The sequence below is a fragment of the Columba livia genome, chromosome 3 (genome assembly GCF_036013475.1).
Source record: "Columba livia isolate bColLiv1 breed racing homer chromosome 3, bColLiv1.pat.W.v2, whole genome shotgun sequence".
Lineage (NCBI taxonomy): Eukaryota > Metazoa > Chordata > Aves > Columbiformes > Columbidae > Columba > Columba livia.
This window is the reverse complement of record NC_088604.1, coordinates 107,545,240-107,560,002: the sequence shown is the minus strand read 5'-3', so window position 1 is coordinate 107,560,002 and position 14,763 is coordinate 107,545,240. Positions and strand designations below refer to the sequence as shown.

At 38.3% G+C, this 14,763-nt stretch overlaps 1 long non-coding RNA gene across 1 annotated transcript in view; it reads left to right on the top strand.

The window, feature by feature from the left end:
* LOC110363510 (uncharacterized) overlaps positions 1-14,763 on the top strand; it is a 152,230-nt gene that overhangs the window by 22,868 nt on the left and 114,599 nt on the right. The window contains exon 2 of the long non-coding RNA XR_010471674.1: positions 5,882-5,952. This is a non-coding gene — a long non-coding RNA (uncharacterized LOC110363510). The remainder of the gene's footprint in view (positions 1-5,881; positions 5,953-14,763) is intronic.

The window sequence follows — 14,763 nt, the reverse complement described above, 5'->3', positions numbered from 1 at the left end:
CAGGAAATAGTGTTAAATGAATAATTATCTGAGCATTGGAGCAAATGAAGCCTGATGTTTTATGAATTTGTATCCAGTGTTTTGACAGAATAGGTTTTATTGAAGTGTGAGTTGCTGGAGCGAAGGATGCTTCTGTCATTTCTCTGCTGTGCGGATCCTATGGTACCTGGTAATAACTTTGTAGTCTGTCCCTTGTTGAGGACTACACAGTGTCTGTCTTGTACCCTAACCTCAGTCATCAAATATCTGGCAGTGCAGTATTGACTGTACCTGCACAGCTGGGATAAGCTGGAATCAGAGCGTTTACTCAGTCCTGCTTTTTTGATAATCTGCACTGCCCACATGATTCTTGCTCTGGCTACAGTGAGGCTGCAGTGAGGCAGACAAGTACAGACCTGTGTGGGAGAAAAGCACAAGCTCTCAGTGGTAAAGTGGATGCAACTTGCCCAGACCTTTTAGCTTTGAGAACTCTAGCGCAGCCTTTTTGTTGACTCTAGGTGAACATGCTCAAAAGATGAGGACCAACAGATTTAGTCACTGTATAAGCCTTACTTTCCAATAAAAGCAGGTCAAACATTGTGCAGGAGCTGGGAGGAGCTCATGTATTCCTGCTATTGCCCTTCTTAATGAATTGGGGAACAGCAAATGATGACATCTCTCAGTTTCTGGAAAACAAATATAAGACTCCATTTCATTAAAGCCTATATCATGACTGCTCTCCAGTCTTAGAAAAGAAAATGCTTTAGCTGATAAAAAAGCAAAGTAAGGAAGGCAGTATCATCACCACAATAAAGTTAGTGTTTTTGTTTCTTCCTTGACTGTTGCCTGATTTAGAGCAGGAAGGAAAATGTGGCGTTTCACTGCACAAGATGATCAGAAAAGAAATGTCTGAAATTGTCAGGGAAAGAATGGATGTGAAAACACTGTTTTCACCAAATCTTACGGCAACTGAGCAGAAGTCTTGAGAAATGTAGGCTTCAAGTTTTGTAGAGTAGCTTTCCTCTGCTAAAAACGCTAGCTAGCTGGCTGCCCTCAGTGGGTGTTCCTGGCAGAAGAAAACAACAGGGGAAAAAAAACCCAAACAAACCAGAAAATTATATTCCTAAAATCTGTCAGCGATACAAAAATATTAATAGGCAGCACTGTTTGTTAGGGACATTTACTTCTGTGCCTTTGTTTCCACTTGGTATTTTTTATAGTGGAAGCACTTAAAAGCTGCTTTGGTTTCTGTGGATGCATTTTCCTATCTTGCTGCTGATTCCATAGCACTACATGAAGCGTAACAGAAAGAAGTGCAGCGAAAGAGCTCATTCCTTCTTGTGCAGTTCCAGACTGCTGTTTCAGGTGGCTGTGCTGTCTTCACTGATCTGTACTCAGGCGTCTCCCTCTCTGAAACGGGATATAAGAATATGGAGTGGGTAAATAAGTTATCTTCAGGATTTGAGATGGATTTTTAGAAGGAAAAGAACAGTTAATTGTCCTATGCATGTCATTTATTTGAGAAGAGGTTGTTCTGATGTTTACATAGAGAATATAAGCTCTTCCTCGGCTTGAGAAAGCCAAAGGTCCATATTTGCAGAGAATAGGATTGGGAGAAGTGTGGCAGGTCTTGAGAGATATACTGCAACTTCAAGGAGGATCTATAAACCTGGGTAAAGCAGGCTGAGGAGGTGATAACTAGAGAGTTACATATGTGGATATCTCACACGTGCAAATGTTCAGAGACACTCACAGGCATGAACACACACCCTGCAAGCAGGGAAGACGACAGCTACAACTGCTGATTAGATACTTCTCTGACTTTTAGTGTTCTTCACATTGAAAAGTGCTCTCTTGGAAACTCTCTCTTTCTGTGTTACACCTTTTTCCAGTTTTGGGGTTGGATGAGGTCTGTAATGGCAGAATATCCTGGCAGAACAACTGACCTGTCAGTCCGTTTTCAGAATGAAAATACTCTGAAAGCAGCCCAAGAGGCAGTGACATCGAAGTACTAAATTTGGAACAGAGTTTATTAATTGTAGACTGGTTGCTCATTACCGTAGGAGCTCTATTTAAGCTCTGCTCTGGGTTTTGTTCTGGGTTTGAGTTGTGCTGTAGGTGTATTTGGTTTTGCTCCTGACTTGTTCTTTGGTTTTGCTGCATTGCTGCCTTGCTTTTGCCTAGATTGTCCATGTCCATGTCTTGTTATTTTTGTCTGCTCTGGGGCTGAGCCCTGTTGGTGAGGCTGTTGCCCAGCCTGTCTTGTGGTTGCCCTTGGCTCACCTTCTCTCTTGAAGCCGCTCTTTTTCTGCTGCTCCACGCAGTCAGGGGACTTTCTGTGACTTTTCTAGTTATATGTATTTCCAATGTTGTTATTCTATTCTGAAGAACATCTATAAACTATGGCATAAATTAAAGTATTGTAATAGCTAACAGATTATAACCCAGGCTTGAGAGTAAAGTTACCTTCTCCAAAAAATGATGACTGTTATTTTCAAACAAAAATCAAAGTACTTTAAAGTAGTGAAGTATGCAGTTTAAAGACTGTGTTAGGACCGATGAAAGGGTTAGCAGTGGAAATTGCTGTAGGAAAAGCCTCTGCTTATACCTATTTTTAAAAATTAATTTATAGCTGGATGGTTTCATCTTGTTTTAAATGCAAACATTCAGCAGCTTCATAATTATTGTTTTCTGTTATTATTATTGATTCTCTTAATTCTGTAATGTGGCCAGTGCAGTTATCTTGGCTGTGTACTTTCTGAATGATAAGTAGTGTCACCTACCTAGCTTTGCAGAAGGGCAAGAGAAACTAGTGCAGGTGGGTCACAAGAACAACCAGAGGCCACGAATGCAATTGCAAAGCGCAAATTTATTTCAGTTACCCTGCTACAAGGGGGTCTCCGAAACAGCTTCTGGGCAGAGGTGACAGAAGTGGAGATGCAGGTGCTGCAGAATTCAGCCAGGTAGAAGATCACCAGGCCTGCTGTGTTCGCTTGTATTTCAAGGCTTCAAGTATGTGCAGCCTTCTGCTGTGCTCTGCTCTTTCTCACAACAAAGCAGGAATCGCAGGCATAATGATAAGGTGCCTTAGAGTTTCTCACAGGCCTATGTTATCTAACACAGAGGTTCTACTTGTGAAGCAAACAAGGTCAGTAAAACGAATAGTGTGATGTATGTGTTTTCTCTACACCCTAGCTGCAAGTCACTTGAGTGTGTTTACATTTCTCCTTCTTGCCACTCTTGCACAATTCCTATACAGGTGGTTTTGATCTTTGTTTTTTTTTTAACCAAAAAGTAAGTTTTATTGGGAAACAAATACAGTCATCCTAAAATCATCTGTGGTTTAGGAACAACGAGAGATAACAAGCCAAATCATGCTTGCTTTTTTTGTCTTATCACAAGCAAAATGCCTAACCACAACATTCAACAAGGTGTTTATTTTATTGCTTCAAGATGATGTGACAGGAAGAAAAGCCTATATGAACCATTAACCAATTCTGCTGTTGTATTTAATAAATGCTGTTTGAGTTTATATTCCCTTGCTGGCTCATTTTGGGGAATCGCCCACAACCATGAAATCTGGAAGTTCAAGAGAAAAAACTATGAAAGGGAATATCTAATTTCTTTACTCTAGCTGCTGTTTCATTGCCTCTATTAATCTACACTTACAAAGTCCTTCAATTTATGAAAAATTAATGGAGTGGCATTGTGCACTATGCATAGCTGAAAGCTGGATTTTTGTAATTGTGGGCTATTTTAGTGCACAAACATGGGCTGGCCTTTGAAATCCATCACGGCTTGTCCAGCCTGCTCTGAATAATTTTAAGAAATCAGTGCATAATTAATGAAAAATGTTATCAGGTCTTTTGCCTGTAGGCTGTCATCCTTGTTTCTAACAAATGTGAGGTTTGTACAACAGTCTGGGTTAAAATTTCTGAACTTGTCACCACTTCTTTAGATGGGCTCTGCTTGCATGCTAGTATGATTTATCTCTGCAAAATATAAATTAGTAAATGGAAATCAGTTGTTCAATAGTACACCTGAACTAGAAATATAATTATTTATATAATGTATGTAGTGTTTTTAAGTGTCAGGAATGTTTTTCAAACAATGTCCGTTGGCTCAAATTCTGATTTACATTTGCCAAAGTAAAACAGCAGCCTGAAAAAACTATCTGAAGGGTTTAACCCAGTATGTTCTCCTCATTACTAAAAACGCGGTTGCAATACTAACTTATATCAAATTTGTAACTAGCTAATTTGTAATAAAGCCTTGATTGTTATAGCCACAGTCACCCTAGTGAGTTAGCGAGCTGGCTATTAACTAGACTTTGTTCTCTGGATAACACTGTTGGCAAGTCTGTGTGCTGGCTTAGCCCTCATCTGCCCAAGGAGAGCTTTTGTAAGGGTACAGCGTGACATGAAAAGTGTCTGGGAGGCACTCGATTGCAGTGGGGTGAGTGTCTTACCGTACTAATAGCTGGATAATTAGATTTCCACAACTTTATGGGACACATTCTGGATGAATCACCTTGTATCTGTTCACATTTGGCTAATGCTTATTGAAAACAGTTAACGAGCATTGTATCCTGCTCCTGTTGTAAAGAGCAGTGTGTGTGGGGAAGTGAATTTTAAAGCATCTTTTGAAAGTCATGACATGCAGAAAACATGGTGGGTAGGGGGAAGATGGAAGTTCCAACTAAAGGTATTTCATGGAGAGCATGTGGACAGGCTTGTCTGGATTGCAGATCAGATGAGGAAAACAGAGTTACTGTTCCCTCTGATTCAGTAAAGGGCTGAATCTTATTTGTTCTGCTCTAAATATTTGATTGGTTCCACTTAATAACAGACTAATCACAGTTCTTTCTATCTGTACAAACTGAAATGGTCAGAATAGGGAAGGAAAAGGAGGGAAGAGGCTACCAAAATTCCCTTCTTGGATATATAATATGTAAATATAGCTTAGATATACAAATTTATATAGGAATATGAATACATTATATAAGTACATAAGTATGTACAAATATACATAATCCATTTGTCATAGTGAAGTAGGCAAATGTATTTACTGACATCTCTTAAAAAAAAAAAAAAAAAGAGAGAGAAAAAGAGAATGGGGCATTTATTTTGACCTCAGTTCCTGCTTAAAACCTCTGCATTTGGGACAGCTTGTCCTAATGTCACCAGGCTAATTCAACACCTGCTTCCTTCTATATTTTTTCCCCACTATCTTGATATACTATTCTGGTTGTTAATCTCACTGAGTCATTTTTTTTTTTTAATTACTTATAGAAAAGAATGTGTCTAATTGTGGAAAATCTGGAAGTGGAGTCTGGAGGGAGCTTGCCCAGCCCTGCTGGCTGCCTCCATGGCACTGTGCTGGCCAGGCATCCGCTGACTGACAGGCCTGTGTCCCAGATTTCCCCTGCCTGTCACTTAAATTTCCACATAATTATTAAAAAAAGACTTACTCCTGAGGCTCAATAGGAAGTGACCATGCTCAAGTAAAAGCAATCAGATATTTTTATGTGGAAACTTGTCTTGTTTCCTGCATGGTACGTTCTATCCTTCTGCCCCAGCTCTTGGCCTGCCTTCAGCAGCTGAAGCTTGAATCAGGATGTTCTCTATAGGTCATGTCACTGATTCAGATTAGACCATCTGAAAGTAAGCATAGACTTTGCATGGCAGAGTATTTTTTTTAAAGGTTTTTGTATAAATGTATATTGAAAAAAGGCCTCAGTTGCAAACCTTTAACAGCTGTCAGAGCCCACAGGCCCACAGAAACTAAAAGGGGAGGGGGTAAGTCTGAATCTCCCACTTAACATTACACACCCCGCATTTCCAACTGGAATGCAGAGGCCACCAATAGCTACCTAACCCATCATTTAATCTTGGTTTTGTAGGTGTCCACTTGGAAAACAACATTTTAACCCCTGCTTCTCCTCTTCTGGTCTTCTGGTGCCTCAGTATGCTGGTGAGTCAGCAGCTTTTTTCCAGATTTGCAGCATAAAGCTGCTAGTGGCTGGTGGTATGTACCTTTACTTGATGTTTTCTTCTGTTTTAATACTTTTTTTTTTTTTTTCCTCTGCACAAGGCTATCTCCAGAGGATTAAAGCACTGACTGCCCCACATTAAGCTGTTCTCCAAATTGTAGAATTGTTTGTTTACAGCTTAACAGCTATCTCCAAAGACTCTATTAACCTATAGAAATGGGCAGAGATATTTTGCAAGCAGGAGAATGAATTTTATGCCACCAGTCTTGACCAAGAACTAATTTTATTTAATATAGTTTGTTTCCCCTGCCTCTATCTCTGACTTTTCACCTGTGCTCTGTTCAGACTGCATTACCTTTCTCACTGGTTATAAAATCCAACCTGCCTTTTGCCTGAAAACAACACTGGCAAAGTGTATCGTGTTACTAAATAAGACAAACTTTAATATTTTATGTTTTTAGTTAGTTCGGTGGTTGAAATGTCAACTTTGTAGCTTGTTAAGCTCTTCAAGAGTTCAGAGTTTATTGAAAAAAAGATGACTTCTTGATTAAAAATGAGCTATTTTAGCCTTGGAAAGTATTCTTTAATTAAAAAGTGAATCATATTATATGTTCACCATGATGAACTGATAATAATTGCAAATAACTATTTTATTACCTTATGTATCAATAAAGTGGCATAGTATTTGTGAGTGGGAAATCAAAAATAACCTTAAAATTCTGTCACAGTGACAGGCTCCTCAATGGCTATAAGCATTAATTTTTTGTGTATTGTGGCTTAATGCTTTTATTATCTTGAATGTCATATAGAAATAAAAATTATTTTCCATCACATTTTAAATATTATCCTGTAACAAACCTTGACTGTGCCATTATATCTTCAAAACTATTAACATTTTTTACAGTAATGGAATTTACATTTGGCCATACTGTAGCTGTTAGTTCAAGTACAGGACATTCGGGGGTTGGTCTTATCTCCATAATGAAAGATACTTGTCTCTTTTTCTCAGTATTAGATACTGTCCAGACTGCAAATGAGGTGACAGTTCAGAGCTGTATCAGTGCAATGGACACAGGTGTGGTTGGACTGCTGGTCTTTCACCATTTATTAATTCCAAAGCATTTATGAAGTCTGTTCAAAAGCATCTTAGGCCTTTAGGCACCTGGGCTTGTGGGTCAGGCATGTATGCAAGCAAGAAGACTTGCGCAAATATGGAGATGTGCTATGCAGTCAGATTGGAGAATATTGTTCTGTAATATTCTGAAAGTGGATACCATGAGAACCCTAACCTGAGTGTGGAGTAGAACTACCTGGCTACCCAAATAGGGATATGGAATTTATTAAACTAAACGAGGTTTCAGAATCAGGGGACTTTTTGGTGCAAATGATGCATGTCAAGGGAGATAAATCAGTTTTGCTTAGTAGTAGTTTTGGATAACAAGAATCCAGATAAACAAGTCTCCAATGTACTGTATTTAAATATGAACTTCTGTCCCTACCACATTTTTAAAATAACCACTGCTTGTACTAATTATCAAAATGACAAGGTTTCTAAATGGAAAAAAAGCGTTTCCTTCTATGCTCCCTTCTGTGTCCTGTTGTGAAGTCATTGTGATCAAAAGTTATGAGATTACAAATTTTTTTGGGAGTAAGAGTGAAGTCCTAAACCCTGTATTCTAATTTTATTGCAGAATAAAGAACAAAGAAAAACCTGGTGTAGGAGAGACAAGTTGTTGTTCATAAAAGATTCCATAACTAGGAAATACAACAGGGATAAAGGAAATTGAGCAGGGTAAATTGTTTTTTGTTTCAACTTTATTCAAGCTTGCCCCAGTGTGGTATCCGTTCTTTCACTGCAAATTTTCATTAGTCATGCCAAGAGATTTCAACAGAACTAAATGATAACTATTAGTGTATCTCAAACTCAAACCAATTTCTCATTCTTCTGAATTTGGTCAAAATTCAGGGTCTCCTCATGGCTTGGAAGACGTTATGTGAAGAAAAGAAAAATCCGATCCCTGACCTATAAGTGAGTCGTTATAATTTCACTGGTAGCAAGCCTACAGAAACACACTCAGAAACAGAACAGAATAGAACAGGTGCTGGGTTTGCATGTAGTAATGTCAGATGCAATATTGTGCTTTTGTAAACTTATGTAGATAAAATCAACTGAAAAGTGATGTATTTCAACTTGAGTTCTGTCATTGAAAAAGGTTTTTTTTTTCCTGTTTGAAAGAAACTGTTTTTTTTTTTTTTTCTTTTTTTTTCACTTTATAGGAGAGTAAGGAGAGAATGTGCATCTGTGATGCAAGATAGTCATGGTATAGTAAAGGGTTGCTGAAGCTGCATGGCATTTTTATAAATATGTGTTCCAGTCCTAGGGATATTTTAAGTAGAATCTTGGTCATGGTGGCTTTAGGAAAAAGTGAGTGTCAGATGCAATTAGGCTATTTCCGATTTAGTGGAATTATTACCTCGCTTTTAATGCAGCTTAATACTCAAGCATCCTTGGGGACTGCTCAGGGTATATGAGGGATGGAGTAACACTAATAGAGTACAGATGGGAATATATTGGCTGCATTCAGCCTTTCCCAAAACACTCTTTGTGCTTGGAAGCTTAAGCAAGGAGAGCTCGGCAGGACCCAGTAATCCTTCCTGCTATCATGTGGAGATGGACCATGCTGCTTCAGAGGGATAAACTGGGCTTGTGGGATCACACTCATCTGCATGCAGGGGTAGGGTTTTTTCCATGGAAAGAAAGGGTGGAGAAGCAGGGAGCTGAATGATTTCATTCTTCAATATCTTGTACTCAGAACTCCCTGTCAATCATGCTATGCTGTCATGGAAGAACCCCAAAACTAAACCACACAGGTGATAAACTTTATTCTAACAAAAAATCTAGCTATGTATCAACAAATGGAGTAAAACTCAAACTGACTTCAGTATGGTTGAGACTCTGACTGTATATCAATACAGTGGACTTAGGTAGCGGTGGCAGCTGCCCTAGTTGATATCACATAAGCAGCTCTGTTTTGTTTTGCTGGTTTCTGCTGTCTATATTGTTCTTACCTTTTAAACTTCAAGGCTTAATTTTTCCAGGTGTCTTCCCAATTTACTTAAGCATATTCACAATTTAAATATGAAAAGTGTTTGCCAACAATTTTGAATACTGAAAGATGTTTACTCCATTACACACACACATGCATCAGTATCTGCTTAGCTCTTTATGTGCAACTCTAATGTTTTAAGATTGTAGGCTTTTCTGATTTTTAATTCTTTTGTGCAGATATGTGCCTTTGAGTGCCAACTTTTAAATGAGACACTAAAAATGCTATTCGAGTATGCCTTGTATAAATTCACCTGTAGTTTTCTAGCATTATTAAGAGGCAAGGTGGGATTTACTATAAATTACTAAGGAAACTTCAGCCTTTTTGTTATCATGGCTTGCAGTGGTGTGCACTCTGTCCTGGGAGATACAGATACATTCAGGAATATTCAGAATATTGTGGATTATGCAAGAAGAGGGAAGTGCTAAGAAGTCTGAAAGGCCCATAGTTTGCCTGGCATATCTGCTGTGCTAACAGCATTACATGTAGGGTGATGGTGAGGGAATGCTGGTATATTCTTGTTGTTAACCTAATGTAAGTCATGGATCCAAGATACTAATCCCCCAGATTAGCACACCTGGTTTCACCATGCCTTTAAGATAGTAGACCACCTCCTTCTACCATTTCAAGGATTTCTTGGGGAAGATGTGGATGTGCATGGAACCCACAGCTGCTTTTCCTGAGGGAGCTTGTGACCTCAAATTTGTTACGGAAATAATAAGATGACATTGTCACATCCCACCCAGATATATGGGTTAGATCCTTCACTGGGCTGTTTGATACATTTCTTGCCTCAGAACTCCAATTGCTTTAACTGAGAAAGTCAGTATTGAGGTCCTTCCACGGTGCGAGTTGAGTTGCAGTGAAGTAAAAACCTTGCACATGATATCCCACCCAGATATGGGTGGGAGCAGGGTTGACTCAGACTCATTAACGTCCTTGGTTGGAAAAGAGTGTACACAATACCCAAGGTCTGTAAACAAAAGGCTTTTATTTTGCAGCTTGGCCTAATTGGCAAATGATTTGGTGGCAGGAGGATTTATGTTATTTAGGTTCAATTGGTAAACATAAAAAGTTTGCAGCACATGTGGGGCTGTAAACCTTATATTACTATATTGTGTATAAAAAGAAAAGGAAAATAGAAATACAGGAAAGAAAAAGAGAGAGCGAGGGAGATTTTACCACCCTTGTGGCACCACAGTGTGTTTGATGGGATCGGTAGTCTTGGATCCAGCGATGTGCAACATCCTCTGGTGTCTGTTTCAGTTCCTATGGCGAGCCTGGTGGGCAGAGTAGTCCTCAGGGTGGTGGGCATGCCACCAGTGCTTGTACAGGTGGACTTTTTAAAGACCTTTGGATCGCCTGCTTGCATAATCTTTGGTCTTTTGCACAGGTGTCACTGGGTGGTCATTGTGAAAGATGGGAGAGCCCGAAGGGTCTTGGGCTACCTTAAGGGTCTCGAGCAGTCTGGGGTCTTCTCCTTAGTGCCATGCTAGGCCTATCAGAACACAGAGAGAGCTACGTGTCCTTCAACAAGTCCCCTGCCTCTAGTACCAGCCAGCTGGCCTTTGTGGCTTGTTAGCTTTTGGTTGATATGTAAATCGCAATTCACCTTATTGTTAATGTCCCATCTCTTAGGGCTGGATGTTGCAGAACTGGTTTTGCCACAATGTTTGAGACATTATCCTTTCAGTTTCTCACAGACATCCCTCCTGAAAGGTGAAAAACATGTGATTGCTCTTTGAAAATGACAATTATTCTATGGTCTCTATGTAGGATATTAAGTTTTTATTTATGAGGGTTAAAGAAAAATAAAACTTATATTAACCCTCTCCAAAAAACTAATCTGATTCACAAGTATGGGGTTTTTATGTAGGCCATTTGGAAAAGTAACAAATATAATCTCATACTTTGTGTACCTGTATTTCCTGAAAGGCCAGTTAAACTGTTCTAATTCAGAAATGAATTTATTTATGAATTCTCAAAAAAGCAATTTACGCTTTTGAGAGGCCCTATACTGTCCTTCAGGCAAAAGAGAAATCTTTAAACCTTGTTTTAAACATAACAATCAATGTGTTCTATATAATTGTGTTATGTTTAATGTCTACATAATGTAAAAAAGCTGAAAAACTAAGGCTAGATCCTTCACTGGGGTGTTTGATACATTTCTTGCCTCAGAACTCCAATTGCTTTAACTGAGAAAGTCAGTATTGAGGTCCTTCCATGGTGCGAGTTGAGTTGCAGTGAAGTAAAAACCTTGCACATGATATCAGCAACTGTATTGTATCTCCTTCTAGAACAGATTGCATTGGCCCACTGGTAATATTTCTTGGCACTTTCTGCATCTATCCATTATATTATTGTTTAGAAATAAGGAAACAAGAGTATTACTTTACCCTGGCCTTGAGATTTTGCTCTCAAACTACTTTGGTTTATTCCTAAATTAATCTAGTGCCACCATCTCTTTCAGGCATCACATAAACCTACACAATGAACACAACTTGGCATTTATGTACTTGTCACTCAGGTAAAGTTGCTGCAGAACTTGTGGTCTAGTCACTACGTTTAATGTGTATCCTTGTTTTTTATCAAATTTGATCACTCATTCAGAATATGAATTGAAGATTTTAGGTACTAATGATACGCTTTTATCTCATAGTTTAAATATTCACAGCCTTTTAGTGCATAGAGTTTTAATCACTGGTCAGTAGTGATATAGTGATTTATGGTTAAGAATGCAGCAAATTCTGCATTCAAATTTGTTTCTATGTGGATACTTTTAAAATAATCCCCTTAAACAATTGGGTTTGCCATTATTTGCAGAGACCCAGAGTGATCATAGGGTAATTTATGTGTGCACAATACTCCCTTCATACTGAAACTTACTATATAATAGAACCAAATCTTATGACAACTGCAGTCATTTAAGGGTGAATATAGTTTCTTACATAAAGCATAAATTTTGTTTTGAATGCTGAGTAGCTTTCTATGTGGTTTATTTGTGGAGTTTTTTTACCAGCTAAAAATGTAAGCTACTACATAAATATTTGTTCAGGCTTAGTTGCAAAGTGTCAGAGCAGTGTTTCATGTACAGTACTTTATTGATGGAACCATTTGATTGAAGTCCATAGGGAAACTGTGACAATGAAAGTAATTATTTCAATGCTAGCATTGTTTCCAAGGGGGTTTTAAGCACTTACTGTCTTTTCAGTCATAGCTGTATAACACAGCATATACATAACAGTTAACTATGGAGGTGTATTATCTTTCAGTTTTGTTTTTCTCAGTGGTATTTCTACCATCTTGTAAGATGTTCAGGAATGTGCAAAATTTTCATGTTATTTTCTGAACAAATCTTGAAGTTTCAGAAATCCATGTGTGTTTCAGTGTAATGAGTAAAAGTTTAACATGAGCTTCCTGCTTCAGTTATCACTTTCACGTTTCAGTCTCCCATACACAGTGGATCTGTGTCTGATATTTTAAACCAAAATACATCACTGGGAGGCAAAAGATAATAAATGAAACATCTTTTTATTGCACTGTACAAACCATGCCTGTGAAGGGCTGTAGATTACACTTTTACTTTCTTTAGCTGTTCCCTTGAAGAGCACTTCATAAATGTAGGTACTGCAAAACAGAGGACAGGATAATATTTTATGGTGTGGAGCTGGTCTACTGAGATCCAGTGTTTCAAGTGTTCTCTGCCTACTTCTGCTACAAATTGTTGTCTGATTTTGATGAAATGATAGCAACTATATTTAATTTCATATAAATAGTTGAGACTGTTACATGAATGTAATAATTTGACAGTTCAACAGTGACAATCTGTACTTGAAGAAGTCTGAAATTATGGAGTAAAAGCCTTTAAATAAACTCATACAGTGAGAAGGGTTATTTATTAATAGAACTTTTCAGTGTAAATTTGAGGCAGGTGTATATGCCCAGGTACATAAAGTGATTCATGGGCCGCCATAATGACTTGATTCTTGTTACATATGAGGTTTATGGCAACACCTCAAAAATGCTGTACCACATAACCCATGTATATACACTCAGCTCTGCCTCCATCTTCTTTAATTCTTCATCCCATTTAAAAATACTTTTTTTGTGAAACAGTATTGAAATATGTCTTTATTTTCCCAGTAACATTGTTACACAGCTGCTTCTTTGTCTGCAAATAGTAAGGAAATCAAAAGAAGCATTGACTGCATAGAATTTGAAACAAAATATTCCAAAAACTTTAATTGTTTTAGTATGTCATTTATGCCAACATATCTGACAGAGTGATCTGGCCTGTTAAGAGGTTCACCACTTTTTGGAATTATCCAGGGATGAATAACTGAGGAAAGAACTGAGTATGAAAAAATGTTAGTACTGAAAGATCTCTAGGCCACAAAGCAGGTAGGAGGGTATCTTACATGTATGGTTCCCATTAATGAGTATCTTAATTATCTGAGTGGAGGAGTTGCATGTCCGAATCCATGCGCTTGGATTTATTTTTTCTCATGCAACAGTCAATTTTATGATCAACCCTCTGTCCTGTCTCAAAGTAGGCAGCAAGATATGAAAGGATTTTTGTGTAATACAAACTCTACTATATGGGTCACCGCGTTTTTCCTAGTTGCGTATTTCCTGGGGTAATTTGACTGGGAATTGCTACTACCGACAAGACAAACTAGTGCTGGATAATCTTGCAGCAATTATGAAAGTCTTTTTTGACATCAGACACTATTTTTTTCTTACACACAGGTAAATTCACCTTTAATACATGAGATTATTTACATAATCTGAGACACTCCTTCTGGATTCTGCTTACAGAATGAAAAGGTGGAAAAGCACCCGCAAAGCATCTGTTGAATAATCAGCCCATTTTACCCTTGAGAGCTCTTGCTGCTTTGATAGAAAATGCAATGGATGGACAAAGCTTGCAGAAAGAAATAATCAGCTCTTGGCTAGCTGAGAAGGAGACTAACCTCAGAGTCCCAGGAGAGGTTTTGAGTCAACTCTATTATCCTTGGAAGGCTGTAACGGTAGCAAGGAGTGTTGATCCTTTCATCCTGCAGCTTTAACACAGTTATTATCAAGAGCTCGGCAAATACTTGAGACAAAACTGACCTTTGGGCTTAGAAAAGCCTGGGGGTTCTGGACATTCTTGATTGTGGAAAAAATATTAAATTAAAGTCAGTGTTGGTTTGATAGATTGGTCTGTCGCTCTGGCCTTTTAAAGATCACCTTGGAAAGAACAGTCAAAGAAATCACCTGATCTGGAAGAAGCAAGTGCTAAAACTCTATTAGGAGAAACCTTTTACATAAAGACTTTCAGGGTTGTTTGTTTGTTGTTGTTTGTTGTTGGGTTTGTCTGTTTGTTTGTTTTTAAAGCTTTATGATGTAAACTTGAAGGTGATCTGAAGTAGCAGGAAATGAAGGGAAGAGAAAGCTATTGGAAAGTGAGAAGGTTTCTGAACCTTCCCAGCATAAATTTCCTTCCTGCCAATTTAAGTGGGATCTATGTGTATCCTTCAATCTTATTCCTTGCTGTTTCAGAAAATACTGTTCCAGAGACAGGCAAGCTTGTTTTTCTTTATTCCTAATCTGTACCAGTTCAGGAGAACTGAAGTGTGTTGATGGTTAGTGGTGAGGTTTGGTTTTGTTTTCCCATAGTGTTTGGAGTTATGGCTTTATAAA